At 41.5% G+C, this 27,537-nt stretch overlaps 1 protein-coding gene and 1 non-coding gene across 6 annotated transcripts in view; one reads left to right on the forward strand and one right to left on the reverse strand.

Moving 5' to 3' along the window:
* itprid2 (ITPR interacting domain containing 2) overlaps positions 1–27,537 on the forward strand; it is a 208,873-nt gene that overhangs the window by 39,792 nt on the left and 141,544 nt on the right. The gene's annotated exons all lie outside the window — the stretch shown is intronic.
* Positions 9,267–9,368, reverse strand: LOC139260654 (U6 spliceosomal RNA). The gene has a single exon (XR_011592833.1). It is a non-coding gene; the product is annotated as a U6 spliceosomal RNA (small nuclear RNA).

Here is a 27,537-nt window from a genome sequence, read left to right on the forward strand (position 1 = left end):
CCAGCCCTGCACAAGATAGAAAAGGCCATCCATCAGCTCAAGAACAACAAGGCATTGGGAGCAGATGGAATCCCCGCTGAGGCACCAAAGTATGGCGGAGAGGCACTATTGGCTTGAATGCATGACCTCATCTGTCTCATCTGGAAGGAGGAGAGCATGCCTGGAGATCTGAGATGCCGTAATCGTGACCATCTTTAAAAAAGGGGACAAGTCCGACTGCGACAACTACAGAGAAATCCCCATTGTCTGCCACTGGGAAAATCCTCCTCAACTGTCATCTCCCTGTGGCTGAGGAGCTCCTTCTGGAGTCAAAGTGCGGATTCCGTCCGCTATGAGGTACAAAGGACATAATCTTCATGGCGCGACAACTGCAAGAGAAATGCAGGGAACTGCACCAACCCAACGGACATGGGATTTCCATTCTGCTTATGGGGATTCCATTTAGTTTCTGAACCCCCATGAGAATAATGGGAAACACACAAAAAAAAACATTTTCACACAACCTAAATCAAAATAAATTATCACATGTTTAAAATTAATTAAAATGCAATTTAATTAAACAATTAAAACAAATTTAATATTTTGAAAAATACATTTAAACCCTTTCAAAGGGACCAAAAATAACCTACAAATTTTAAGGTTTCTAAATATTTAAATTACTTTAAAGTTTATTTTAATATTTATTTAAACCCTTACACTGGTAAAAGAAAGCATTACAGCTGCTTTTACCAGGCACAAGAATTTCATGGGCAGTAGTTGGGCAAATGGCCCAACCCCCACGCCAGCGAATGTCAATTTCCTTCAGATTCGTACGATCTGTTAAAATAAAATATGACTGATTGCAATTTCCGGGTTTTCGCTGTACGCGGTGATAGGCCCCTGCGAATCCGGGCCATAAAATAAATCTATGTTTATAAGAATAGCGTTCTCTTCATGTTCACCCCCCAAAAGCTCTCTCAAACCTCCTAGTTTTGCTCCTCTAACCTTTCAGCACTCCCCAAATTCCCACTTTGCCACCACCAACCTCTGCATTTGTAATCTTTCCACCTCCTCTTTCCCCGAGGAGTTTTATATCTCCCCACTACTGAACCAAAGCTTTCTAGCCTTCCCCTTCCCAGCGCACATCCACCTTCACACTCACTAAACAAATTCCAACATGATCCTATCTCTTTTTGAAAATAACTCCCAATTAAACACTATGCCCCAGTGTCCTGCCTCAAGACACACCCACTGTTTAACATTTACCACACAATAAACACAACCTTCCCCGAACAATAAACAAGTCTGCAGCACAGAGGGAGGCTGTTCGGTCTGTTCGGTGCTGGCTCTTTGGAAGATCAATTCAAAACTAATCCCACTGCCTTGCCCCCTCTCGTCCTGCAATTTCCTCTGCTTCCAATGCTTCACAGTTTTCTCTTAAAAGTTGCAATATTCCCTGTAGTGAAACAATCCATGCCCCAACCACCTTCTGCATAAAGACATTTCTCCTAACTTCTGATAATTTTATATTGTTGACCTGTTGTCACTGACTCCCCAAACACAGAAAATAGACGCCCTATTCATTCTCTCAAATCCCTTCATAATTACAAAAAATCTATTTTATCTTTTCTTAGCCTTCTGTGCTCCAGTGGAAATTGTCCCTATATATTATCCCTGACATCATTGACATCATCTTGATGTATCTATGCTATAGGTTCTCTATGGCTCAATATCCTATCTGTAATTAGGCACCAAAAATTGTGCACACTGCTTTAATGTTAGCATAACTAGTGTTTTGTACACATTTATCCAACAACACTCAAGAAGCTCGACACTGTCAGGACAACGCGGCCTGTTTGATTGACACTCCATCCACCACCTTAAACATTCACTCCCTGTACCACCGCGCACATGGCTGCAGTATGTTCTATATACAAGATGCACTGCAACAACTTGGCATGGCTTCTTTAGCAGAACCTTCCAAACCTGCCACCTCCACCATCTAGAAGGACAAGGACTGCAGTTGCATAGGCACACCATCACCTCCCAAGTTCCTCTCCATCGCACACCATCCTGAATTGGAAATATATTGTGATTCCTTCACTATTGCTGGGTCAAACTCCTGGAACTCCCTGCCTAATAGCATTGTGGAACACCTTCTCGGACTGCAGTGGTTTAAAAAGGCCCACCACCATCTTCTAGAGGGCAACAAGGAATGGCAATAATTGCTGGCCTTGCCCGTGGTGCTTGCATCTCCAGAAGGATTTCTTAAAAACGATATACATGGATGTACGAAAGTCCAAAAATTGCAATGAATGTGTCTGAACAGATATTTCCCTCTATCAAAATCCCAGGGGACCCCTAAACATTAAAACATGTAGTGGGATCTTTGGGAGAATATCCCCACTGAACATTTATGTACTGAACCTAGTTGAGAAAGTAATTTAAGAATACGGTTGGAAGGGGCATCCGTTAAAGAGGTGAAAACTTTCATCTTGCAGTGACTGTTGGATGGGGATGGAATTAATGAGAACATGTGGAAGTACTTAACATTAAGGTGGACCCAGCAGATTTGTGACATTTTCAGAACATTAGAAAAATGGCTGTTTTAATATTCTGCACATCTCAATATGTACCTCAGGATATCTCGCCCATTTATGTTGACGACATCCTTGTTGGAATAAATTAGACTGTGCTGTAGTAACACTGGCTGAATGACAGAAACACAGCAATGCTTCATGCAGAGCATTTTACTAAAGTGACCCAAAGTGACCTTAAAATATTCAATAAAGGTGGACATTTATCACTTCATCAGGAGAGCAGAAGCTTGCCATATGGGAAACTTACAAGATAGTGAGAGCAATTTATGGGTTACATGGTGGTAACTTCATCAAGGCATGTTATCTTTATGGGTTGCATAATACTGCTGAAGCAAAGAATTTTCCTGGTGCATAGTCTAAGTTTGGGTATGAATTAACATGAGTTCAGTTTGCTAACGTGTGTGGTGTAGTAAGCGCTGCGACCCTTTACTCACATACCACAGGATAGCCACACTTGTGTAATGGGGGTGCTTTACAAGTTGAATTGACGCACATTATTGGGCTGATTAAAGGAAGTGCTGCTCAGCATCTGATCTGTTCTGGGAGTGCTTGCTGCTGACACTAGCAGCTTTTGGACGAAGTATCTATTGACATCACTGTCAGCCAATGAGATTTACAGCTAAAGAGTGTATTTTACAGCAAACAAAGTCTATTTAAAAAGAAGCGCTATGAACTGCTGCAGCAAACTGAACTCTAGCAGTAACATCCGATAAAGCGGAATGATTTCGCTAGCAAAATGCAGTGAGTGGAGGATAGTTGCATACAAATTATGTGCATAAAAGCAATCCCAGTCACTTATAGCAGTACGGTCTCCAGGTGTGATTGATGGGGGAATTCCCCCATCATCTTCAGTCTGGTCATGAATAGTGATGTCACTATATACAGCCACTTTTGGGGCTGCGTTATCACCACCAAATCTTTACCCACAGGTTACAGCCAGCTGCCAGGAACGTTTTTTTTTCTGCCCGCCATCCTCAGTCAATCCAGCAGGTGCACCTTGGACTTGTAGCTGGTTGCACGAGACATGAGTCAGAAACTTCCAGCGTCACCTCATACAAAAGCAGCTACTATGTGCCAGAGTATCTCAAATAAAATGGCCCATTTCCCAAGATGTAACATCCCTCACAAAAAAAATTGAAGTGCTAAGCAGCTAGCAAAGATAAGAGACTGTAAAAAGGATATTGATAATGTGCTGTTACACTAAAAAGATGTATTGCTGCTCCCTTACAACGTCTTATTAGTCTGCTTCATTTACTTCGTGGTATCCCAAGAGGAGTGACCGAACACCATAATGACATCACAAAATAGTCTTGACTACCAATATTGTTAAATCCATATACCGAATTGCTCAGTAATTGGTGTAAATCATACTCCCAGACTAACAGCAGTTTAAGCTTCATTAAAGACACATGTCCTTGCTCTGTACAGTAGCTGGTTCTCTTTTCCTAGTGTATTCAGATGGGTCTATTATAGTTTTCACAGAAGTGCAGTTAAAATTAAAGGGAAAAGTTCGTGTTTGCAATGGCGAGGGACCATTCTGTGCCAATTCTCTGTTTATTCATAGCCACAGATTTCAGCCTCTGATCTTTGCCTGTTGGGAATGTTAGTTTTCTGCGTTTGTTTTTGTTTCTAAAAATATACATGGAGAACATTTTGAAGTCTACAACAGCTGTGCAAAACTACTGCTACTCCGTACTGATGAGAGAAATGGGCTGCAGAGAGGGTGACCTGCTATAAAGACACTCTATCTTAACTTCAAACAAATTGTTGCGTCTAGCCACCATGAGGGAGCTGGTTTATTTAATGCTGAATACTTCAGTGATAGTCATTTCAACTGTTCCTTGTTCCATAAAAATAATCTTTTGTACCCAGACATGTTCAACGGTTGCCGCTTCAGCATGGTGATTAGCTGCTAGGTTGTATGTTATACATTGACAGATTCCACTTCCTGAGCTGGAATAATCTATCAACTAGAATTATGCATTAGGATTCATGACTCTGTATATGGGAGGTTAAGACAAACAAACCCTCTGTTATGTCTGTAATGTACCTATGAGTGACTCCATGAGACGTGAATTGGCTAGGATAGACTGGCGAATGATACTTAAAGGGTTGACGGTGGATAGGCAATGGCAGACATTTAAAGATCACATGGATGAACTTCAACAATTGTACATCCCTGTCTGGCATAAAAATAAAACTGGGAAGGTGGCTCAACCATGGCTGACGAGGAAAATTAGGGATTGTGTTAAATCCAAGGAAGAGGCATATAAAGTGGCCAATAAAAGCACCAAACCTGAGGATTGGGAGAAATTTAGAATTCAGCAGAGGAGGACAAAGGGTTTAATTAGGAAGGGGAAAATAAAATATGAGAGTAAGCTTGCAGGGAACATAAAAACTGACTGAAAAAGCTTCTACAGATATGTGAAGAGAAAAAGATTAGTGAAGACAAATGTGGGTCCCTTGCAGTCAGAATTAGGCAAATTTATAATGGGGAACAAAGAAATGGCAGACCAATTGAACAAATACTTTGGTTCTGTCTTCACTAAGGAAGACACAAATAACCTTCCAGAAATACTAGGGGACCGAGGGTCCAGCGAGAAGGAAGAACTAAAGGAAATCCTTATTAGTCAGCAAATTGTGTTAGGGAAATTGATGGGATTGAAGGCCGATAAATCCCCAGGGCCTGATAGTCTGCACCCAGAGTACTTAAGGAAGTGGCCCGAGAAAGAGTGGATGCATTGGTGGTCATTTTCCAACATTCTATAGACTATGGACTGGAGGGTAGCTAATGTAATGCCACTTTTTTTTAAAAAAGGAGGGAGAGAGAAAACGGGTAATTATAGACCGGTCAGCCTGACATCGGTGGTGGGGAAAATGTTGGAATCAATTATTAAAGATGTATTAGCGCATTTGGAAAGCAGTGACAGGATCGGTCCAAGTCAACGTGGATTTATGAAAGGGAAATCATGCTTCACAAATCTTCTATAATTTTTTGAGGATGTAACTAGTAGAGTGGATGTGGTGTATTTAGACATTCAAAAGGCTTTTGACAAGGTCCCACACAAGAGATTAATGTGCAAAATTAAAGCACATGGTATTGGGGATAATGTATTAACGTGGATAGAGAACTGGTTGGCAGACAGGAAGCAGAGTGGGAATAAACGGGTCTTTTTCAGAATGGCAGGCAGTGACTAGTGGGGTACCGCAAGGTTCAGTGCTGAGACTCCAGCTATTTACAATATACATTAATGATTTAGACGAAGGAATGTAATATCTCCAAGTTTGCAGATGACACTAAGCCGAGTGGCAGTGTGAGCTGTGAGGAGGATGCTAAGAGGCTGCAGGGTGACTTGGACAGGTTAGGTGAGTGGGGAGGGGAGGGGGGGAGTGGAGGGTGGAGAGGGGGGTGGGTGGAGGGGGTGGAGGGGGAGGGGGAGGGGGGAAGAGGGGAGGGGAGGAGGCAGAAAGGGATTGGATGGACCAAGTGCTGTGCTTTTTGCGCTGAAAAGGGGCTTGTCCAGGGGAAGGTAAACGGGCTCTGATTGAGAGTGTCCATTTGTCTTGACAAGTCCCGGCCGGAGAATCTTCAATAAAGGTCTTTTACAGAAAAGGCAAGAGGTGTTTGCGTGTCAGTGTATTCGCTGAAACAGATTGAGGGAAAAAGAATCCATATCAACACAGGTGCTGAAGAAGGCAAATGGCACGTTGGCCTTCATAGCGAGAGGATTTGAGTATAGGAGCAGGGAGGTCTTACTACAGTTGTGCAGGGCCTTGGTGAGGCCACACCTTGAATATTCTGTACAGTTTTAGTCTCCTAATCTGAAGAAGGACATTTTTGCTATTGTGGGAGTGCAGCAAAGGTTCACCAGACTGATTCCTGGGATGACAGGACTAACATATGAAAGACTGGATCGACTAGGCTTATATGCAATGGAATTTATTCGTAACGCAGTTACATTCAGAGCCCTGGCAAATACATATTGCACCAGGTCACTGCAGGGGCAGAATGAGAATAGACACCCTTTTTGTGCAGGCAAATCACTTAAAGAAAGAGAGGATGTTTTCTGTGGAAAGAAGGCCTCAAGACAGAACATAGAACAAAAGGCAGCCGCATGGTGGCTATCCTTTTGTACAGCCTCTGCCACCAGGCAGGAAACCCCAGTCTCCACCAGTTGCACCCTCTAGTAGTGCCAGCATAGTATATACACAGTGTAAACCTTATTGATGGTACATCAGGTAAACAATCTCCATCTTATACTCTCTCTGTAGTCACTGTATAGTTGCATATCTATAGTCTGCATATACTAGAATTATGCATTAGGATTCATGACTCTGTATATGGGAGGTTAAGACAAACAAACCCTCCATTGGCCAGTAGTGATAGTTCACTATGTTCTGACTCCCTGGTAACGTGTATTGGATCAGAATGGGATGTGGGTAGAGGAGCCTGGTCTTCAATTCCAGTGGCTAGTTTGAGCTACTGTGCTTTAATCCTCAACTTCCTCTAGACATTGATTTGCCTCATAATATTGCCACAGCCATATAAATTTAATTATAGAATAAAATAATGAATGCAGTTACATTCAGAGCCCTGGCAAATACATATTACACCAGGTCACTGCAGGGGCAGAATGAGAATAGACACCCTTTCTGTGCAGGCAAATCACTTAAAGAAAGAGAGGATGTTTTCTGTGGAAAGAAGGCCTCAAGACAGAACATAGAACAAAAGGCAACGATTAAGGCCTTTTGAGGAGGAGTAGTTTAAATGATGAGTTCGGATGTATCGTATTTCTGTACATTAAGTCAACTTATCATGTAATACCATGGTCATTGGGTAGTTGCAAAGGAACAGGAATTATTAACTATTTTATATGTTTTTGAAATAGCTAAAGTATTCTCCTTATTTTATCACAGTTGCCTTCTCGCAATATGTCTCCCCATAAATTGGATATTGATTGGATTTTATAAACCCGTGACAATTCCGATTGCAGTAAATAAAAAGTGTGAATTGGCTTTTACCATATAAGCAATTACAGAAGTTTAATGTGCCACACATTATTGACAATGTCAGATTATAGCCGCTCCAGCTAAATGTATTAAGTAATTGGTCCAAGAGACTAGTTGCAGCAAATGTAATACTTTATTAAGAAATGCAAAATTTAGCTTCTGCTTTATCTTGTATTGATATATCAATCATAGTAAACATACAAGTGTCGCACGCTCGCATTATTTGAGGTAAAGTCGTTGGATTGAACTGTAGATGCCCTGAAGTTGATCTCCGGTGTCCTTAGTCCAAGCTGTACACCTTGCACCAGTATCTCCTCACTTTTTACACCCGCTCTCTTCCATGCTTACTTTTGGTCACCGGATATAATATAACAGCGGTGCCATGTACTATTCCCTTTATCTGCAAATTGTTTGAAATTGGTTTTGTTTGGTTCTGCAGAAACAAACAGTAGGCCTCATCTTTTATCTCTTCAAGCTTGCTCTGTTCAGATCTTTACTGCTAACTTCTGTATCCATGGTAACCTCGTTTAACTTTTAAACTTAAACATTCCTAAAGACATGATACAATTCCCATCTACGGGTCTACTGTTAATTATTTTAATTGTTACATTTCACAATCGTAGGTATAAACAGTGCACATAATGTAATTTATCCTATTACTCACTCACCCTTCCTATCTCATTATAGGTTTCAGCTAGCCAATTCTGAGGTAAGTTTTACAGCATTCGGAGTATTTTGCTTTTGTATTGGTGTTCTATCAATGTTGCCTTGGCAACCTGTCTGCAGTGAAGTGCCTGTTTAGCTAGTTAAAAAGAGTAGATACTCAATCAGAGCGACACTGGGTGCTCCAGTGTCATCAAACAAAATAACAAAAGTGCACCTTTTTTTAAGAGGGCACAAACAATAGAAAAAAAAAATCATTTTTAAAAAAAAAAGGAAATTTATCAAATTAATTAAGATTGTTATTTGTTTATAATGACTGGGCACTCCAGTCTCCGGTGCCTGGACTTTAAGTGACGAGGAGAAATTAGGGTTGCATTGCCTAGAAGTTAGACGGTTAAGTGGTGATCTGATCAAAGTTCTCAAGATATTAAGGGGAACAGATAGTGTAGATAGAGAGAAACTAATTCCGCTGGTTGGGGATTCTGGAACTAGGGGGCATAGTCTAAAAATTAGAGCCAGACCTTTTCAGGAATGAAATTAGGAAACATTTTTCTACACAAAGGTTAGTGGAAGTTTGGCAATCTCCTGCAAACAGCAGTTGATGCTAGATCAATTGTTAATTTTAAATCTAAGATTGATAGATTTTTGTTATCCAATGGTTTTAAGGGATATGGGCTGAAGGCGGATATATGAAGTTAGATTGCAGATCAGCCATGATCGCATTGAATGGCGGAACAGACTTGAGGGGTTGAATGGCCGCCTCCTGTTCCCATGTTCCTACATTCCTATGTTCCTACTGGTCGCAGAACGCCTCAAGCGTACCGACGGAGATCACCTGGTCCTCTAGTGCCACTTGGGGGTGGACATTGCCGTGGGAGTGATGCAGGCAGTGTGATCTTACACACCCACTAGCCGTGTCTAACCTGGACCTATGGATGGCCACTTTGGCCAAGCTCAGGAGCAGACTCACGAGGAGGTCTTCTGACTTGCCCCATCCACTCCGCACCAGATGGCCAAAATATGGAAAGCTTCAAAACTCTGTGTGTCATCCTTGCGCAGGGCCATGAGCTAATCTTCTCTCATTTTAATTCTAGTACAGGTATATGTGCTAGTTACATTTTACTTCTCTTTCCCATAAGGCATATTATATCAGCCATTTTTAGTCGATGTATGTTGGCCATTTTATGTTAATATCTCTAAAACCTACAGACCAGTCTCCATTCCATCTTTACAATATTCCTCTTTCAGATATAGTTTTCTGAGACACTTGAAATGGAGCATGAAAAGCAAATTTCTATTGTGGATCTTTACTAGTTTTATTGTACGATTCTATTTCAAGAGAGATTCTCATTCTTTATCAACTATGAACAGGATTTTCTTGTGTTTTTTTTATATTAAAAAAACTTGCAACACATAAGGCAGGTGAAGGAATTATATACAAGGAAATTCATAAGCTAACATCTGTACAACTGTGCCCAATATAATTTCACTATGACACTACCTCAGATTACAGCTATTCACCATTTGTGATGTATTTAATGTTTGTCCAAGTAACCACACTGTCCTCTGCCAAAACGCTCCCTTTCCTGGTGGACACCCACCTGTATTGCTCTTTGTTTCCTCCTTTTAACTAAAAGCAGCAGTAGCTTCAAAAAAAGCGAAAAGATTATCAAGTGGGAATTGTAGAAACGTGTTGGTTTTGGGTCCATATGAGTAACGTGCACTGAGTGGAACCGCTTTTCCTGAATGTTTGTTTGAATGAGGGTGAGCGCGTAATTTCATTGGTGCAATAACTCAATGGGGGATCTGAGATTGATGAAAATAATGGGATTTTTCTCAGAGGAATTGTTTAGTTTTATGCAGATATAACTTAAAAGTAAATGGCTATTGCTTAGTAGCATTGCATTGATTGGTTTATTGTTGGAAATGTGAAGCCCATAATTTTAGAAATGCCATAAACTTGAAAGATCTTTCTCGTAAATGGTAGCTATTGTACTTGAGGCAATGACTTGTATTGCCGAATAAAATAGTGTTTTTGCAGTTAGACCTATTGTACTCCATTTGACTTTATAAAAATTATGGGGTAGATTTTCTGCTTTGGCTGCAACCGGTGATCCATTTTTAATCAGTGTCTAGTCCACCACCTGTGGGTAACCTGATTCTAAATAACTGAAAATGGTGACCATATTTTCTGAATCAAATCTAGGGACACACAGGATGGGAGCACAGCAAAGTAGCCAGGACGTAAAATGTAAGTTGCGCAGTGTACCGAGGCAAATTCTTTTAGCAGCCTGTACTTTAACAATTGCACATATCGACTGCCAATGCAAAACAAACGTGCATATAATTACCGTGGATGTGACGTCACACTACTGAAGCACAATTAGACACTGTTTATAAATAATACATTAACACTGTTCAGTCCATTGACTTGAAACTGTGATTATGTCTAACGGTATGATATGCATCTATTCCAATGAATATGTCTCTAGTCTATTTGGGGACGGGTCCCTGGAAAATGGAGACGTATGAGCATCCGACCTTAAAAAAAACTATACTGAAACAAATTGCTAGTTATAGTGGGATTCAGTAGACAGTTTCTTGGTCATTTAAAAAAATATATATATTTAAAAGCTTTTAAAACGTGACGATTGGTGTCCTTGCATCCAAAAGAACCAGTTTTTAATTTTAAGAGCCTGCTCGAAGGCCTGCAAACGGGCCAATTCAGTCTGGGGCATGGTCAGTTTTGTGGGTGGGGTCAGTTTCTAGCGTGATGTTTTTTAAAATGGTCACCAAAGATCACGGACATGCGATTTGCGCTTGGAATTCTGCGATCTTTTGCGCTGGTTTGGCCAATTTTGGGCGAATTGTGCTGAAAAACCAGCTCAACCTTGTAGAAGCTGCAGGCCTATAGTTTTGGAGTTTGGACTATACTTGAGTTACTAGTTTGAGCATTTCTGGGTGAGATTATGTCCTGCCTGTGCCTATGTTTTGTAAACTGGTTGAGGAGCTGCTGGGAGAGAGAATTTGTGGGGCTACAAAGCCATTAGGCTAGATATTTTATAGTTTCCAGAGTGGACATTTTTAAACAAATCTTGACATTTTTCAGTAGTAGATGTTCAAAACTAGTAAGAATACAGGTACTGTAGTTTGAGAATCTTTTAAGCTCTAGTATTTTTATGCATGTCGTGCAGAAAATCCCCCAAAACTCCCATTAAAAATAGATTGCTTGAAAAATTAAACACAAAATGAAGTGGATATTTTTTTGATTACAACTGATGCATAATGGGAACTCAGTTAAATGTCACAGTCCATGTAAACTTGCTTTTCCTCTAGTGCAAAGATTTCCAAATGTTTTTTGCTGAGCACTCCTTCAAAGATTCATGTCCCCAATCACGACCCCTCCACTTTTTCTAAGAAAAGTGCCAAAGAAGGTAGTAAACTTCAATCCTAATTGTTTCAAAAACTGGGGGAAAAAAATTGAGAGAAGTTGAAAATGTTCAACCTGCCTTCAGTGATGTAGGATTTGTGTGCTTCAAATAGCCAATTCTACTTTCATGCAACAATCAGGAGATGCCACATATTTTCACATTAACAGGAGCAGACTCGCATAGCTAGTAGAGGAGGTGCATTATGGGGCGATCACAGCACAACCAGGATACTCGAATCATCACAGATTTCTAGAAAGAAAATAAAACTTGCATTTATTTAGCACCTTTCATGTCCCCAGAACATCCCAAAGTGCTTTGCAATCAATGAAGTACTTTTTGAAATGTAGTCACTGTTGTAATATAGGATATTTTACACAGTAAAATCTCAGAAAGAGCAAGAGATCATCTTTTGGTTGAGGGATAAATATTAACTAGCACATGGGGGAAGAATGTCCCTGCCCTTCAAAATAGTACTGTGGGATCTTTTATGCTCACTTGAGAAGAGAGAGGCGGCCTCTGTTTAACGTCTCATCCGCAAGACGGCATCACTGATGGTGCATCACTCACTCAGTACTGCATTGAAGTGTCAGCCTAGATTATGTGCTCAAGTCCCTGGAGTGGGACTTGAACCCATGACTTCTGACTGAGAATGCTACTGACTGTTATGTATTTTTGTCAAATAATTTATTATCATTGCTGTAAAGATACAGGACCTGACTATTCCTTTGAGTTTGGAGCATCTAAGATTTATTATTTTTGGCACCCATCCAGAACTTTCAGGTCAGGTGTAGCATGATTCTGATGTACAGTAAACATCCCTCTGCCCAACTGTCTTTATGCTAATTCAGAAGAGGACTGCTGTTAAGTATGGAAGAACTCCACAAGACTGAGTACTGTGAGCTAAAACTGATGTGACCTTAGTCTCTAATACTACTCCAGAGTGCCTAAGCAGCATGGCAGACAACCTTTTATACTCCCTTGCACGAGGTGTGCAGGTGACCCTTGGGCCTCCAACAGTTGTGCCCTCTGGTGGCAAGTCTTACACAGTTACAATGTTTACATACATAACTGCCAATTTCACCATTGTGAATTTTCTATCTCCCTCAACAACCATCCTTCTAGCTTTCCTGAGTGAGATTAGTAATTTAGTTGCATTTGATACTAAATTGTGGGCAGTTTTGTGCTGTCAACCTGAAAAGCACTTTGCTTACATGACAGTACCCGCATTACAGAATCATTCATTGTGTAAAGTGCTTTGGTGCTGGTGCTGATTCTGATTCCATCTGATACAGACTTTTTATAAACTGGAGCCCAACTCTCAATTCACATGGACCATTCAAGTGTATAATATGCTAATTGAAACCATCAAAAATAAGTGGAATACCAGGTATATTTCCCATCAATAACAGCAACTGAAAGATATTTATACAGAGAACAAATTAGTATTTTAAAATTTACAAAATACTAAATTGCACAACTGGAAGGTGTAATGTCAATACATGGCAGTTACTCTGCTAAGGCTGCTCCCATGTGGGCAAATTACTTTGTTTGTCCCCTCATCATTCAGCACCTGGGAGCAGTTTTAGTTTAACAATTAACTGTGCACTTTGCTCCTTCTATTGACATATTTAGTGTTTTAGTATTTTCAGTCACAGTATTTGGAGAACTTCAATGGGCCCAAGTTTCCACAAGAAAAAAAACGGGCGCCCCTCCGAGCTGGGCGCCCGTTTTTCGCGCCTAAAACGGCGCCTAAAAAAATCCTCGGTATTCTCCACCGACTTTCAGGTCCTGTGGCACTTGGCGCAGCCAGCACGAGCTGTGGGGGGGGCGGAGCCAGGTCCCTGCGCTGAAAACAGTGCCGGGACCTCTGCACATGCGCGCTACAGTCGGCACGCAAGTGCAGTAGCTCCAGGCGCCGAACTGTGTGGGAGGGGCCCGAAGCACGCAGCCCCTAGCCCTGGCTGAATGGCCTCACTGGGGCTGCGTGAATGAGGCTCCTCCCACGGCCAGCTCCTGCTCCCCGCCCGACCAGACACTACACTCGCTCCCCCCCCCGCCAACCAGACCCGACCCGAGACCCGCTCTTTCCCCCCCCCGACCCGACACCCGCTCCCCCCGGACCCGACCTGACCCCCGCTCCCCTACCCCCCCAACTGACCCGACCCGCGCTCCTGTTCCCCGACCCGACGCCCCCCTCTCTCTCCCCCCCTCTCTCTCCCCCCCCTCTCTCTCCCCCCCCTCTCTCTCCCCCCCCTCTCTCTCCCCCCCCTCTCTCTCCCCCCCTCTCTCTTCCCCCCCCCCCCTCTCTTCCCCCCCCCTCTCTTCCCCCCCCCCCTCTCTTCCCCCCCCCCTCTCTTCCCCCCCCCCTCTCTTCCCCCCCCCCCCCTCTCTCTTCCCCCCCCCTCTCTCTTCCCCCCCCCCCTCTCTCTTCCCCCCCCCCCTCTCTCTTCCCCCCCCCCCCTCTCTCTTCCCCCCCCCTCTCTCTTCCCCCCCCCTCTCTCTTCCCCCCCCCCCCTCTCTCTTCCCCCCCCTCTCTCTCTTCCTCCCCCCCCTCTCTCTTCCTCCCCCCCCTCTCTCTTCTTCCCCCCCCTCTCCCTTCCCCCCCCCCTCTCTCTTCCCCACCTCTCTCTCTTTCCCCCCCCACCTCTCTCTCTCTCTCTCTTCCCCCCCCCCATCTCTCTCTTTCCCCCCCCCCCCATCTCTCTCTCTTTTTCCCCCCCCCCCTCTCCCTCCCTCCCTCTCTCTCCCCCTCCCGCTCAGCGGCACGAACGGCTGCAGAATTCTCCCTGGCTGAAGCACTTTCACACAGGTAGGAAGATGGTTTATTTAATCTTTTCTTGGCTTATAAATGTTTATTCAGGTTGGATTTATTTGTATAATATTTGTAGAAGTATAAATAAGGATTTATTGTCGAATTTAATGAGTTCCCTTCCCCCCACCTCGTTCTGGACGCCTAATTTGTAACCTGCGCCTGATTTTTTAATGTGTAGAACAGGTTTTTTCAGTTCTACAAAAATCTTCACTGGCTCCATTCTACTTTAGTTTGGAGTACATTTTCACTGTGGAAACTTTCAAATCAGGCGTCAGTGGCCGGACACGCCCCCTTTTGAAGAAAAAATACTGTTCTACCTGACTAGAACTGCAGAAAAAAAATTGTGGAGAATTGCGATTTCTAAAATAGTCCGTTCTCCACCAGTTGCTCCTAAAAAATCAGGCGCGAATCATGTGGAAACTTGGGCCCAATGAGTCTATTGATTAAATGATGATGGAGGATCAGCACTACACATTCTGTCCTGGCACTTTGAGGTGCCATGGTCTGAGAAACCACATCAGTTTTCATATTTGTAGTATCTTGAAGGTGAAATTTTGCACCATTTCATTGTATAGTATGTGGAAGATGGTTATCTTATTTAAGTGATCTGAAAATGATACATCTGTTAATCTGCAAGTTGTTCAGTGCGAGAATGCGCATTATTTTCTCAGAATATGCTCCCGGAATGTCAACCACAAGGACAACAGCGGTTTAAGAAGGCCTACCACCCCCTTCTCAAGGGCATCTAGGACTGTGCAATGAATGCTGACCTTGCCAGTGACGCCCACATCATGAGAATGAATAATTTTTTTAAATGTCCTGTCCATTTTTGTTGCTGCCAAAGGTTTGGGCATCCCAACATTACCCCAGGGGTAATTTTATTTAAATTTATAATTTCTGCTGAAAATTGTGTGCATTTCATAAAACAACAGATGGTTAATGGTCCAACTGGAAACTCGTGGGTTCCGAGCTGGTATGTTCTTGAGGGTCTCATTCAAATTGTAATTTACTGCTGACACATTAATTTAGTCATCTTTGGGAATTGTAATGCAAACAAGATTGCATGCCTGAAAATCCTGGATAATCTATTGTATGATGTGAAACTGGTCCCTCTTGCAGGCGGGTTTCAATTTTATGTCATCACTAAGATTTAAGTAAAGTGTAATGATGGATGTGTGTAATTTCAAGCCCAGGTCCACTTGAACTGAAAATAGCCAAGAGCACAAATTCAGTATTTGCTTTACAAGTTTTGGTTGTAGCTAAAGAGAGCATTTTGTGTTTTATATAAGAGGGTATAAAATGCTATTAGTTAGGATTCTATTACTGGTGATTGTAAGGGTATCACCTCCAGAAGCATATTGACGAAATATTATATTTTTCCCCTAATTGCTCACTGGTACCAGCACATTAAATAAGTTTAGTGACCACACTTTTTTGTGTCTGTATGTGACTAACAGAGCTGTCAGCATCGGGGATATATTAGAGATGAGATTTATGATCAAAAGAGTAAAAGAAATTGCAAACCCATTTACACATGGTGAGGAATGCTTATTGTGTATGATGTGACAAAATTGGTAATATTTTTAAACTCGAATGAGGAAGACTTACTGGTAAATGAAGTAAATTTTTGCTTGTTCTCATATGAGCAACTGACATGCATCCCGGAATGGAAGGAATAATGTGACCTAAATCACTGTTTACACAGTTGGCTAGAGTTTGTCGTCATCATCATAAGCAGTCCCTCGAAACGAAGATGACTTGCTTCCATGCCAAAAAAGGATGAGCTCACAGGTGTTTCAATGAAGGACCTAATATTCCAGGTCCTGAACTACATTGTGTAGGGTGGAAGATGCTTGTGCGTGGATTTTTTTTAACGTGTGGTGGCTGTTGCACCCCAGCCACCACACGGGCTTGACCGAGCTAGGTCATGGTCCAGTGGCAAGGGTTAACCAAGACGACGGGAGACCAGCTCTGCTGTACGGGTCTAGTGCGTGCACACATTGCAGTGTGGGCTGGCCCGTGCTGCCCCTAGGCCCACGCCTCTTCTGGCCCCGAACTCGCGACTCTCCTGGGCCCCGATCACGTCCCTCTACAATCTCTCGCCGCTCCTTCACCTCGACCTCGCCGCTCCTGCTGTACCTGCCCACGCTCCAATCAGCGACCTCGACCTTGATGACGTCCCTCTTCGCTGCCGTTGCCCTCCTGCACCAGCTCGCGCTGTACCTTGCAGTGGTACGCTGCCACGCTACCCATGGCTGTCGCTCGCCGCTCCTTTTATGGCCCCGACCTGTCACTGATAGTCTCTCGCAGTGTGGCGGCCCCGACCTACAAGAGACCATCAGCTAGAGTTTGTATGGTTTTATTGAATAAATTACTGAGGATCTGCACCCTTGTTGCAATTGTTTTAAAGTAAACATTTGCAAAGTAAAAGTACAATGTCCACCATCTAAATTATCCATAGGTGTTTAATATTTATTTGTTAATGCTATGCAGGTCAACTATTGTTACAACTTGGATTGGATGAGACATTCCATAGGATTAATTGCTTCTTTTAGAGCTGCCTTTACAAAGTTCTAAGACTACAGTATGCTCCTGATAATTCAAAGTTGTGGTTTTACGCGAAACAAACCCTGAATTATCCAATAATTTGAAAAAAATATGTAACGGTAGAGTGGGAATTCAGTGCTTAAAAAATGCTCAGAATTTCAAATTAAGTGAATTTGAATTAAGTGAAATAGACTATTAGCTTTACGTTGACTACAATTTTCTTTTTGGCAAATACACATGTTTGGCTGATCACCTTGAATGTACAGTTGTATTAGGAAGATAGGAACAGGAGTAGGCCATTCAGACCCTCAAGCCTGTTCCACCATTCAATTTGATCATGGCTGATCTGTATCTTAACACAATCTATGCGCCTTGGTACAGTAACCTTTGATACCCTTGAATAATACTGAGAACTGCAGGTAATTCTATGGTAAATTGCTCCCATTTTCAATACGAATACATATCAAATGGAAACAAATTCTGGTATCTTTGTACCCTCCCCCTATGGCATCATGCATTAGACTGGGACCCTTTGTACAATGAGGAGCTACACTGGGCTCTTTTCTCCCTCCCCATTAAAGAGACCCTTACACTGGCCTTTCTATCTCTGCCCCCATCCCCCCCGCCCCCAGTAATTTAGAGGAACTTTCAAAAGTGTTTGATTAGCTTTTTCTCATTTGTTTGTGAACACAAATTGGAACAACTTCAAATGGTTGAAGTGCATCATTGTTTTATGGGCAAAAAAAATTATGTGGAAGAAAAACCTTTTCCTTTCCAAACACTTTTTTGAATTATTTTAATTTGTATAGTTAATAGAATATAAAAAATTGGAGTTGGATGCAATATTGGAGGTTTATCTAACTTAACATATGAGTAGTGTGTTACATTGCACTAAATTTTTATTAGTTGAAAATCTGTATTTTATTTGGTGACAGTACTTTTAAAAATATTTACCATAGTTTTGTAGAAAATTCTATCGACTAGAGCATGGATACCTTAATATACAGTACTGTGCAAGTGCAGGAACTGTGATAATGTTCAGGAAATGCCTGCTGAGCCCTTGAATGCAAAATAAACCATTAGATTTATCCCCAAGGCAGCTTTGTAAGCTTTAATTTTATCTGCTATAAACCTCATGCTGGCAAATTAATGGGTCATCATGAAATGAAAACTTAATTTCAAGAAATGGCCTTCAGTGACGAGCAGATTCTATGCACATTACTTGTACTGCTCGATCAGGTTTTCTCTGCACATTCCCAGTACTGTTTAACTGAGGCAGTGAACCTGTAAGCTATTGTAAACTGGCTACTTGATCGCTTTAAACCTGGCTTGCAACATTTTAAGTGCACAGTTTAAAATTACCCTGCAAGTCTCTCAATTTTACTGGGGGTGGTCTTTCTATATTGGTGTCTGTAAGACTCGGTGTCCACATTCTAATGAATCAATATGATTCTTCATATTGCCAGAAAAGTAAGCAAGAGGACAATTACCAATTCCTTTCACTCTACAAATGATGAAAGTGGAGTTTTAAAGGACAAACTTTTATCTTTTTTTCCCATCAAACAATGATGTGCTTTAATGCAGTTGATGTAATTGCAGTTCACAAGCAAATGAGAAAAGTTTTGTTATTGGGGCAGATAGAAGGGCCAGTGTAGGGTCTCTTAATGGGGAGAGATAAAAAAAAGAGCTCTGTTTATCTCATTGGGTCCCAGTCTAATGCATCATATCAGAAGCGGGAAGGTACAAAGTTACCAGAATTCAATTAAGTTTGTTTACCCTGGTTCTTTTGTGCAATTAGAGTGTCCATAGATCTATGAAAAATCCTAGAGCATCCAGGAAGTGTATATGAAGTGCTGTTTGAGCCATTCTGATGTTTGTCAATGCTGGAATAATGAAAATACCACTGAAATAAGAGTGGTTGATAGTCAAGTAATGGAAGATGGTGAGAGACAGAAAAAGCATCTGGTGTTGTGGAGGCAAAGAGCTCAACAAAGTGGGGGAACCACCATGAATAGTTAAAAGCACCATTATCAATAAGGAGAGAAATTAAGAGATAGGAATGTGACATATCCGTTAAATACTTGTTTATAATCTATATGAACTGGAGAGTCTCTGAATTTAGCTAAAATCTGATTCTGGCATAACTACCTTAAGTGTAATCTAACTACCTTGTTGTTCAGGTTTCACTGTTTACAGTACTGGCGAGCATCCAGATCCAGCCACAGTTTGACTAATTGGTTTGTTTTCCAGAATGTGTTGAAGGATACTATGTATGACGTGTGTGCGTGCGTGCATGCGTGTTTTGACAGGTGGAATCTGATTCCCAGTGTAGCTGTGCAAAGTGTGGAATATGATTCTGGTGCTACCTGAAGTCTCTGGGCACTGGAAGCCTGGATAGTTTGGCATATAAGAAGGAGTGCTATAATACAAATTATAATTATCTTTAATAGCTTCCTTAAGACAGACCTAATGCAGCAACACCTTACAAAGCATATCAGAATGGCAGTTTCCCCCATCCGTTTAAGTATATTAAAAGAAGGAAGAACGCTGGGCAGTTATTGCATGACCTGGAGCCAGGAATTTACAAGTACCTGCCAATCAGCAAGCTTCACTCACCAACTGCAATTGACCTTTAATTGAACTTGGGGTATGCCTATTTACAGCAATTGGAATTTGTGGTTTTAAAGAAACAGGACCGGTTAAACACAGCTTGAGCTCAGCAACAGAGCCCTCTGTGTATTACATGATATAACAGTCATGTCATAATAAAACGCTGCACCATCATAAGCAATGCAATGGGACATTTGCTAGGAGAGTGCAATAGCAAAAATATACACAATAGCATTTTTGAAAGTTCATGGATATTGTTTTAGACATTTTTATTATAACGCTTATACCCCGTTAATTCAGAAGAGCAAAGAAATCTGCATTCTATACGTTGTATTTTAGTCACTACACCTTCCTACCTCTTGACTAGTCCTCGAGATAGTGGAGATAATGGCCAGTAATTTGCGGTCAGCGGTGAAGCAAGGGTGCTCGCCGTTGACTTCGAAGAAAGCTGCCTACAGAGATCTTGTGATCTCTGTGGTGAGAACTTTAACTTCCTCGGTGTGAAATTGATTATAGCGCTGTCAAAAGGGGAACTCCAGTGAACAGCAGCGGTGATGTCATCAAGCTGTGTAAGCAGCCAATCACATTGAATAATTCTCGCAGACAGAAAACGAGGAAATAAAAAGCACATTATCTTTTTAAAAATATTGCAAAGAGCTAAATAATGATTGGAACATACACATGGGGTTAAGGTAGAAGCTGAAATATTCTGAACACTTATTAAAATATTTTTTATATATAAATGTCGTAATTGTTATCATGGAAATATTTGACATCCACAAATATAAAATTAGTTTTTCAGTGCAGATGTGGTGGAGCAGTGAATGACTAACCACTACTTCAGGATTTCCGTGATTAGATGTGCATGTGCTAAATCCTGAAGTTACGGGTAGTTTCAGACTGATCAGAGGGGTTATGACAGCGAACGCTGACAGTTATTACCACTGCAAAATTCAGGCCAATATCAATGTGTAAATGGGTGGCTCTAAAGCTTGTCGGGCAGATTGTATACGTGGCTTTGTATATTGTATAATTGGGTATGTTGTGTGGATCAAACCGATACTACATATCCAAGATATTCTGCTCATCATTGTGTGGAGCAGGCTTGATGCACCAGCTGACCTTTTCCTGCCTGTCAATTTTGTATATTCTTCATTAATCATTTTAGCAGTAATCTACACTCCTCTTTCGTTGGCATTTTGAAAATGATAATGACGCCGCAAAACCTCTGCTTTAATCTGCTGTGCAGATTTTACAGTGGGAGGCCAGAGATTCCGGGGCTTGGGATTCCCGTTAGCTGCAGCAAGGCAAGGACAGCCTCTGGAAGCAATCCTTGAGAGTAGTGAGGAGCAGGAGTGCTTCCTCCCAAGCTCACTCATCAGCAACCCAGCCCTGGGTCGGTGATCAAACTCTCATTATTGAAATGTGCAATATAACAATGATCATAGATCGCTTCCAAAAATCAGCAAAGGGCACCAGTTAGGCACTATCTCCTTTCAGCATTGATGTAAATGTTTATTGTGACATCAAAATACACAAGCACATTTCAGAATTCATGTAGCCAGTACAGTTTTGAAATAAAACACATTTATTTTTACCAATTGTCACTTATAAAATAGGTATCCTTGCAGTGTCTGTGCTTCTTTTAATATCTCTCATTTGTGTTTCTTGATTTTCTTTCTGTATTGTTTCTGTATTTCTTTCTGCTGCTTGGTTTTAAGTATTTGCAGCTCTCATTTTCTCCTTTCTTATCTCAGTGCCACCCCATACACAACCAAATCTCAGTTGAGATTGTGTGCAGTTTTGGGCACCACATTATAGGAAATATATTAGAGCCATTGGAATGCTGCAGCTAAGATTAACCAGCATGATTCTAGTTATGAAGAAAGGCTTAAAAGATTAGGGCCTTTTTATTGGAGCAGAGAAGAGTCAAGGGGAGGGGAGGCAATCTAACATAGGTGTTCAAATTTGTCATGGTCAACCAACACCAAGGATAGACAGACTGCATTGAGAAGCAGGCACACTCATCTCACTGATAATGTTGGAGTCCATTACTAACGAAGCAGTAGCAGGACATTTGCAAAAGCAAAATTCGGTCAGGTAGAGTCAGCATGGATTTATGAAGGGGGAAGTCATGTTTGATAAATTTGCTGGAATTCTTTGAGGATGTAACTAACAGGGTGGATAAAGCGGAACCAGTGGATGTGGTGTATTTGGACTTCCAGAAGGCATTTGACAAGTGCCACATAAAAGGTTACTGCACAAGACAAAAGTTCACTGGGTTGGGGGTAATATATTAGCATGGATAGAGGATTGGCTAACTAACAGAGAACAGAGAGTTGGGATAAATGGTTCATTCTCTGGTTGGCAACCAGTAACTAGTGCAGTGCTGCAGGGATCGGTGCTGGGACCCCAACTATTTACAATCTATATTAACAACTTGGATGAAGGGATTGAGTGTAACGTAGCCAAGTTTGCTGATGATCCAAAGATGGGAGGAAAAGCAATGTGTGAGGAGGACACAAAAAACTGCAAAAGGACATAGACAGGCTAAGTGAGTGGGCAAACATTTGGCAGATGGAGTATAATGTTGGAAAGTGTGAGGTCATGCACTTTGGCAAAAAAAAATCAAAGAGCAAGTTATTATTTAAATGGAGAAAGATTATAAAGTGCTGCAGTACAGTGGGACCTGGGGTTCTTGTGCATGAAACACAAAAAGATAGTATGTAGGTACAGCAAATGATCAGGAAGGCCAATGGAATCTTGGCCTTTATCGCAAAGGGGATTTACGAAAGGATATACCGTATATACTCGCGTATCATGCGACTTTTGAAGACCTAAATTGTAACCTAAATTTGGGGGGTCGCATGATACGCGAGATACAAAATTTGCGGGTGTGAAGTGCTGGCCAAGATTAGGCTGTTAGGCTGTTAGTCTGTTAAGCAGACCGTATCCACGCTGAATCTCGGCAGGTATCTCCTGGGCTGGATTGCAGCCTCTATTGTCGCTTGTACTGTATCGGGGGGATGAGAGAGAGCCGCGGAGGTCGGTGGGGGGGGGAGGAAAGAGACCGGACCGGATCCGACCTGACCCCCGCTCTCCCTACTCTGGCAACCCGACCTCCGCTCCCCCAACTCTTCTCCCCCCCCCCCCCCACCCGGCAACCCGACCTCCGCTTCCCCCCGGTGACCCAACCCGACCTCCTCTTCACCCCCCCCCCCACCCCCCCGGCGACCCGACCTCCGCTCCCCCAACTCCCCCCACCCGGCAACCCGACCTCCGCTTCCCCCCCGGTGACCCAACCCGACCTCCTCTTCACCCCCCCCCACCCCCCCGGCGACCCGACCTCCGCCACCCACAACTCCCAAACACAGTAGAGGCTGTGGCTGAACGACGCTAGTCAAGCCAGCTGGAACGATTGCTGTATCGGTGTTCGATTCGCGAACAGCTTTCACAGCAGAATCCACTCTGTTTCATGTTAAGGTCAGTATTCGATCTCAAAAAAGTGACTCGCATGATACATGAGATATATGGTAAAATCATGTTTTGGGGAAGAAAATTTAGGGGTCGCATGATACTCGAGATCGCAGGATACGCGAGTATATACGGTACTTGCTTTGGAGGCAGTTCAGAAGGTTCACAAGGTTGATTCCGGAGATGAGGGGGTTGACTTTTGAGGAAAGGTTGAGTAGGTTGGGCCTCTTCTCATTGGAATTCAAAGAATGAGAGGTGATCTTATCAAAATGTATAAGATTATGAGGTGGCTTGACAAGATGGATGCAGAGAGGATGTTTCTACAGATGGGGGAGACTAGAACTAGTAGGCATGATCTTAGAATAAGGGGCCACCCATTTAAAACAGAGCTGAGGAGAAATTTCTTCTCTAAGGATTGTAAATCTGTGGAATTCGCTGCCTCAGAGAACTGTGGAAGCTGGGACATTGAATAAATTTAAGACAGAAATAGACAGTTTCTTAAACGATAAGGGGTTATGGGAACGGGCAGGGACGTGAACCCGAGTCCATGATCAGATCAGCCATGATCGTATTAAATGGCGGAGCAGGCTCGAGGGGCCGTATGGCCTACTCCTGCTCCTATTAAGTTCTTATGTTCTTATATCTGTAAGTAAATAACTTGTTTGCTTAAAAGCATTATTGAAATATTCTTTACATGCAACACTTTCATATTTTGAGTATATATAGGACTACAATTTAGATTAGGGGTCCGTGATTTGAAAAGGGGTCCTTGAACCAAAAATGTTTGAGAACCACCGTCTACAGTTCTTGTGTTTAAATAACTCCCTGGGTATTTGCTTCCATTTGTTTGAGACTGTTAGGATCTTTTGACAGGTCTGTGCATATCATTTTAAAATTATTTAAATGATCTTTGTGCAATTATTACAGTGAGGTTTTGAAGCTTTGTATACAGGAAGGGTGGATACAGCTACTTGTATTTAAGGATTTGATCCTATTTTTCCCCTCTGTGCATATCCTTATGATTGCTAAGCCTCAAACATTAGTTTGCAAGATATGTTTGCTATAGTTAGTATCTGTCTCTTACAGAATTGATTCTCCATGCTCTGAAGCCCACTATTTTTGGGCTTTTTTCCCAAAAGCTGGTGTGGAGGATTATTAACTGTTGATAATTGTTGAGTGTGTGCATGTAAGAAGTTAAATTAGTTCAAGTGATGCCATGACCTCAATCCTGGAGCCAAGTGGAAAATGGTTTGTAATGTTGACATTTTATTACCCTGTTTGGTGAGGCATGTCTGTGATGGAATTATATCTTTTACAATGAGGACTTCTTGCAGTGAGTGTGGTTCTTGTACAATTTCATCATGCAGACTCCACTGGTGATTTTATTACCATGTCGAATCATGAAATGTTGCAGTTCTTTATTGTGCAACTTGATGACATCTTTTAACCAGCCTATTCTACCAATTAACTCTGCCTTTTATATTGACAACTGTTTTCAATGGAATGTGTGTGTGGGTTTTATTCTTTGCATACTGCTGTGCAACATCTCTGATCTGGGACTGCAAATACAGCCATTTCATTTGCTGCAGTGTATCTAGTCTAGTGGAGCCTTTGTGATCTTAACTGCAATTGATCCTTTGGGGATGAAACTACATTTAAAATGTTGGTCTTAATAGGGTTTTGATTGGAGTAATAAATGTATCTAATTATATTTAAAAGCTTATTCATTTACTTTAAGAGGCTTCTTGTTTCAATAGTGGCAGTTTTTTCCCCAACAGATACAAATCTAAAGGTACTGTAAGCAGCAAGTGTAGTGACAATAGCTTCAGAGGGGAATTGCTAAATGTGATTTAAAATACTGTCACTGGACTCCATTATAACCTTGATCTAGCATAAAAACATTGTAAAACACCTTCCTGTTAAATAGCAGTTACATGTAATATCTTGACAAGATAACACCAGTAACCAAAGATGCAATTTCTGACTTAAAATTGCAACTAGAAATCTCAAGCAATAAAACTGCTTTGTTTGCGAATAGGTCAAGGTTGTACTGAACTCCTGAGGTTTGAATGTCTGTCTTTAAACCAGGAACTTTCTATTGTATCTTTAGCTATAGCTTAGTCTTTGTATTGGCAAATAGTGCAGAACATGCTTTTTTTTTTAAGTCTACAAATATTCTTGCTGCATCACCAGCTTATGTATGTATACAAAATAGGGAAACATGCTGCCAATTATTATAATAGATTTTGTTTTTCAAAAAAGTACTTTTCATTTTGAAATGGAGATGAACTTGTAGGTTTGTTACTGATGAACTGAGGTTTTGTCATCTCATTGTGCACTGAAGACTGGAGTAAGGCCATGATCCACTAAATATGTGGCAGGTGATGTATGTGCACAGTTAAATGAAGTTAATAACGTGCAATTTCTGATATGTGCTGCAGATTAACCCATCCCAACAAGTTCTTTAACCTGAAGTGTGGAACATGTTAGTAATTGTCTCTTCTTCCTGCCTTTTATCCCTCCCACAATCCGTACAGCTGTCCGTCCTCTTGGAAAATCCACTTAAATTTTGTTCGTATACGACATTCTCAGTGCTGGCTTACTGCTAAATTTTCACCAGTAAATCGTAAATGCTATGAAAGTTTTAGCTTTGTGATGTGATACCATTCCTCAAGCGCAGAATGAGAAATCTTCAGTTTGGATGTACAGAGAATTTGGTATTAAAATCTACTCTAAATTGATCTTGTGGCCTGTGCATTCTGAATTTTGCCACATGGTGGTTTCTCATCATTAAATATGGAGGTTGGTGCCTCCGTGGTTAATAATTTAGAGGATAATCTTGCAGTGCTATATATATGTATGTGTATATTAACCTAGTAATGAACAAATGTGTTTGAGCCTGGTTCTTGCTTGTGAAAGAATGTGTTTGAAATCCGGTATGTTTGCTTTGTTTACTGAAGAATACAATTAGAAGGAATGTGCATTTATGAAATGAGTTGTCATGTTTTCAGAGTCCAATTCCAAAGCTCTTCACAACCAATGATTTACTTTTGAAGTGCCGTTGCTGTTGTTACATAGGCAATATGTGCACAGCAAGATCCCTGAGCAGAAAATAAGATGTGTTTTGATACTACCTGTATTGGTTAGTTTTAGCACCTTACTGTGTGTTAAGTTGTGTTCTATATTATTAGTAATGTTTGTTATGATTATACAAAATTGTTTCAGTAGAATAGTAGCTATGATTACAATTTTAAAGCAGCCAAATTAAAACGTTTTGGAATATGGATTACTGCATACAGTATGTTGTGCCATGTTTTAATTAGAGAATGCAAAGAAGGTCTTGATACAACAGTGTTTATGTTTAATGCTTTCAAGTTTAAAAATTGCAACAGTACATGTGTAAAGTACTTGTACAGTATTGGATAGGCACTGCTGTGGTCACCGGGGAAAAGCAACAGCAGAACAGCCAGGCTTCGCCTGTCACCACATTCAGAAGTGACGCATTAATGTTTTTACAATACATTTGTTTAATCAAATCACTATGGTTTGTCAAAACGTTTTTTTCAATGTTTGCCGCAGAAGACAATTCATCCAGGTGTCGCATTTTCAGTGAGGAGAATTTAACAATGAACTACATTCTTTCCAAGACCTTAAGTGTCAGCTGAGGCTTGGTGGGTAGCACTCTCACCTATGAGTCAGAAGGTTATGGGTTCAAGTCCCACTCCATGGACTTGAGCACAAAAATAAATCTAGGCTGACACTCCAGTGCAGTGCTGAGGGAGCACTGCACTGTCGGAGGTACCGTCTTTCGGATGAAACGTTAAACCGAGGCCCTGTTTGTACTCTCAAATGGAAGTAAAAGATCCCATGGCACTATTACAAAGAAGAGCAGGGGAGTTATCCCCGTGTCCTGGCCAATAATTATCCCTCAATCAACATAACAAAAAAACAGATTATCACATTGCTGCTTGTGGGAGCTTGCTTGTGTGCAAACTGGCTGCCACGTTTCCACCATTACAACAATGACTACATTCCAAAAGTACTTCATTGGCTGTAAAGCGCTTTGAGACGTCCGGTGTTCATGAAAGACATTCTATAAATCCAAGTCTGTCTTTCCTTCCTTCTCCATCTAGCTCATCTTTAATATCAAGATACAGATTAGAACAATAGTTTGCAAGAGTATTGAGCACTTTTTAATTGGATGCCAAATATTAATTGAAAGTTTATGAATTCTGATCTAATTGTATTTTTTGATTTTAAACTGGAAAGTCATTTGAAATAAAATTAACTTAATTTGCCCGCATAAGTATCTGTGTCTTTATTATAATGTAAAGAAAAGAGAAGACCGAGAGGTGACCTGATAGAGGTCTTTAAAATTATGAAGGGATTCGATGGGATAGATGTGGAGAGG

Source organism: Pristiophorus japonicus, chromosome 3 (genome assembly GCF_044704955.1).
Source record: "Pristiophorus japonicus isolate sPriJap1 chromosome 3, sPriJap1.hap1, whole genome shotgun sequence".
Lineage (NCBI taxonomy): Eukaryota > Metazoa > Chordata > Chondrichthyes > Pristiophoridae > Pristiophorus > Pristiophorus japonicus.